At 44.5% G+C, this 4,419-nt stretch overlaps 1 non-coding gene across 1 annotated transcript; it reads right to left on the bottom strand.

The window, feature by feature from the left end:
• Positions 1-1,148: 1,148 nt before the first annotated feature.
• On the bottom strand, positions 1,149-1,260 carry LOC131484172 (U6 spliceosomal RNA). The gene has a single exon (XR_009248078.1). It is a non-coding gene; the product is annotated as a U6 spliceosomal RNA (small nuclear RNA).
• Positions 1,261-4,419: the final 3,159 nt, after the last annotated feature.

Genomic DNA, 4,419 nt, shown 5'->3' with positions numbered 1-4,419 from the left:
TTAAATTATTTGTATTTGCTTTATCATATTATAATATCATTATCATAAGATGGTAATTCTGTTGCCAGGGCAACCAAATGTGATATATGAGCTTGTTGCTTTAATTGAAACCTTAACTCTCTTTGGCTACATTCCATAGGCTTTCTTGGCTCCCTTCATTCCTGAGGTTGAAAGAATGGAAGATATTCCACAATTCTGTTAGCATCTTACGTTTTATATCTGTTTCCACCTCCACACTTATTAGCATATATATCATTCTCTAAATTTACTATCTTAACTAATTTCATTTCTACTATTTGTCTCTGATAGCTCCTCCCATTCAGTGTAATAATGCACGATATTTATTCAACATATATTTAATGATCACCTACCGTGAGCCTGGCACTGGAGTTCCAACAGTGAATGAGACAGATACGGCCTGGACCCTTCCAGAGTTTATCAAGTTAAGGATGCAGGAGTATAATGGATTAGCACGTGAATATTTAACCAGCATGGTAAGTGCCATGAAAAATAAGTACAGGCCGACAGGTGGGGGCCTGATCTAATTTGGATCAGTGACCATTTTTGTGAGGAATAAAATTTAAGCTGGGACTGAGAAATAACTTGGAGTTATCCAGAGTCGGAAAGGGCACAGAAGGCCTGGGCACAATGCATGATAGAGCCTTGAGGTCTTGGGGAAGATGAGAGGTGTGGAAGGAGGTCAGGGTAGCCGAAGACTAGTATGTAAGAGTGACAGGAGCTTGAGATGAATCCGGAGAAGTGGGCGGGGGCAAAAATCACAGTGGGCCTCACAGGGTACTTGTACCATCTATTCAGAAATCGGGTTATAAAGGTCTGAAATGGTGAAGTTGTCCAAGAGGAGTTCATTTCACCCCATAGCCCATGGTCATGTACGGAACAAACAGTTTTAGATAAGCACGGTGCGTTCCTTGTCCTCCGCGTATGTATCCCAGGCCATCTCGGGGCTGGATCCATGCCACTTCCCTGCTGAAATGGATGCAAGACTCCCTCCACCCCCTCATGGGTTTCTCTGGTGCTGTGCCCACATCAGCGAGATCAGAAATCAAGCCTAGAGGCTTGGCTTAGCACCCTTCCCTCCAGGGACCTCATTCTGCAGGTAGCAGGTCCTTCGAGACCATCCTCACGGGAACTATTTCGGATGTGGAAGCTTCACGAACTTGCGTGTCGTCCTTGCACAGGGGCCCTGCTGTCCTAGCTGCATCGTTCCAATTGTAGTATATGTGCTGCCGAAGTGAGCACGTCCCTGGAACGTTAGGTCCTGCAATAGCGCCGGACCCAAGTGCACAACCAGCAGATCCCTGACTTGAGAGCCCGTGACTGGTGCAACAGTAGACGACACGTCCTTACATGCAGATCACTTAATCAAGGATCAGGTCTGGGAAAGACTTCGTTTTACTCTTCCCAGCGTCTCTGTTTGCTTCTTGTCACTCTTGGTATCCTCAGGCTTATTTTTCTTCTGGCAGGTACCCCGTTTTGTCTTGAACTTCCGGTCTTCTCACAACACACGTACTCTCCGGAAATGGAGTGTGTGAAAGCATGCATGTAAATGTTGACCATAGGGTGTAGCCTAGGTAGGGGTTTCTTGGCCCCAGTTTTCAGAGCTGGGGTCTAGGCCAAGGGTCCATGGCTCCCCTACTCACGTGATATTCGGATGTCTGTGTGGAGGTGTTTTTAGTGGACACCGGTAGCTTTCACCTGCCCAGCGTCGTTTCCTTCTCCTTCAGTAATATCAAGACCCTAATTACCCTTTTAGGGCCTTGATCGCCTCTGAATATTGTTCTATCTTGGTGGCACTTGCAGTCAATAAACTTCACTTCTTTTAGCCATGGCGGGGGAAGAGGGAAGGGTCTAATGTAAGCCAAACAGAATTCCTCTTGGGAAATCTTTCTTGCAACAAGGGGGGGCGGGGTTGGTGGGGGGAATGGCTTATCGGATTCATTTTGCTGACAGCACAGAAGAAATCGTGCCCACTAGGAATTAGTTCCTGCTTTCTAGATCCCAAAGCTTTCTAGACCTATTTCCTCTCCCACTCCATTTCCTTCCATTAAATCCCTCTGTTGCTTAAATTAGCCGCAGCAGGCTTCTACTGTTTGCAGTGGGAGAAAAGTCTAACTCACATGGAGTGCCTGTCTACATCTTTCTGAGCTGCAAAACTGAGGTTCTCAAAGGCATCCATCATCCAAAAAAAAAAAAAAAAAAAGAGCTTAGAATCACTAGATTAGGTGGTCCTTTCTTTCCCTGAGAATCCAAGGAAGAATTGCAGACACACATCCTTGCAAATTAACAGATGGCTGAGTCACTGACTGAACTAAAACTCAAAACTGTGGATTTCCTGGCATCCTCTTGCAAAGTGGAATTATTTTTGGCAGAATGGATCTTGCTCGGGAACTCACGAAATAATTGTCGATAGTCCCCGAATCAGAAGACCAGCCCTGCCTTTGCCCACAGTTGAGTTTTGTTTTCTGGTTAAGGTCATCATTCCTTTCCTACCACCCTGGCCCGTACCTGTCCTTACAACAGTTTTCCTTCTAGTCAAAGAGCTCTCCCTATGCATGGAAGAGTTAAGAGCAGCTGCGGGAGTCAGGGTGGTACGTATTAAGTTTGTCTCTAGGCCAGCATTCCTCTAAGACCCAGGTAGGATGCTGGCAGGTGTTCAGGGAGGGCTGGGGCTCCAGAAACTCTGTCAGGCTTAAAGAATTTTTTCTGTCTTTCTTTAACTCTTGAAAATTAGTAGAAGCCAAGTCCACAGTTAAGTACAAATTGGGTGGTTGCTTATTACCATTCTAAAATGAAAGGCTTTCCAGAAGAAAAAAGAAGGAAGAGACAAGTTGAACCACTTTGGGGTCCAAACCACTAAAACCAGAGACAGTTCCAAGATACATCCAATTTTTATCCGTGTTCCATCCCCAGTTTCCTCTTGGCCACCAGCAACTTATTTTAGCGTTATGCAAGGAACGCCATTTTAAATTTGGGGTGGCTGTTGTAGTTATTGCTATTTAATCACAAGCACATGCATACACTCACACATACACTCGCTCTACTGAGCTCCCCTTCTGTCTTTGCTTATCATTTAAAATGGGGTGAGTTCAGGAAACTGTTTGTTGGTCCTAGTCTGCTTCCCACGAGAACTGAACTGCCACTGGTTCCTTGAAGAAGATCCTCCTGGATTTCACAGCAGGCATGTGGGAAACTCAGCTGGCATCATTGAAAGCTGTGTTTGAATAAGGACTTAGACCCAGGGTAAAGCGAATGCTCATTTCAACAGAACTCATGCTGGCATCCAGTGGAGAGGGGTCAGAGCAGAGTAGCGTTCAAACACCATCATTTTACATGAATGGGACGCGAGGTCCCACTGAAAGTCCCACTGACTTTCAGAACGAGAGCATGATGGCAGAAGTCATTTCGGTTTCCTTGCCATCTGTCCTGACTCACAAGGTTAATCGTCAATGGTTCCCAAAATCTATTTCACGGGGTGCCTGGGTGGCTCAATCGGTTGAGCGTCCAACTCTTGATTCGGCACAGGTCATGATCTCACGGTTCATGGGATAGAGCCCCGTGACAGGTTCCATGCTGAGTGTGGGATTCTCTCTCTCTCCTTCTCTCTTTGCCCCTCCCCTGCTCATGCTTTTCTCTCTCTCTCAAAATAAATAAATAAACTTAAAAAAATCTATTTCACGGTTCACCAGAATATTGTCCTTCGTATAAACTTGGCATTCAAAAATCTACTGAGCACTAAGCCGGTACCCGGGCACTATATTGGATGCCATTAGATGATAACGATGGAAAAATACCCATTCTGGTTTGATGAGCAAAAACTTAGCCAAAAAGCAATTTTATTTTATAACTTATAGTGATAGTAATAAAATCAATTCTCATTTGCTTGGGCACTTGGTACATTCTCGGGACTATGCAAGGTGTTCCACATTTGTGAGAGCTGATCCTCCCAGCAATCACAGGATGCCAGCTAGGCGTTACAGAGAAAGGTTTGTGCTTCTGTAGAACACTATGCATTGTTTAGTGCACACTCTTTCCAGGATCAGATTCTGATTCTGATTCTGAGAGGGGGGGGCTCTGAGCCTTTCACTGGCTTTAAGCGATTTTACTACTCTGTACGCTATAGATAACTGATAGCAATGCAAATGATTCTTGTCTGCGGATACACAAATACATACTCGCTGGATGGAATTACATTGGCTTCTCCACCCACTCAACCCTCATTGGAAAAAGCCAGTTTCTGTCGATGTGTAAACTCATTCCAACACTTCTTAACACCATATAAATTTATGCGTCTTTTATTTCGCCTTTGAACCAATTTAACATCTATCTGTTAAATAAAATCCTTAGCATGTGTTTATTTTATATCTGTATGGGAGTCATGATTTTACCTTTTCTTAAGAA

This window comes from Neofelis nebulosa, chromosome 8, assembly GCF_028018385.1.
Source record: "Neofelis nebulosa isolate mNeoNeb1 chromosome 8, mNeoNeb1.pri, whole genome shotgun sequence".
NCBI lineage: Eukaryota > Metazoa > Chordata > Mammalia > Carnivora > Felidae > Neofelis > Neofelis nebulosa.
Note: the sequence above shows the minus strand (reverse complement) of the source record. Positions and strands in the feature narration are given on the sequence as shown.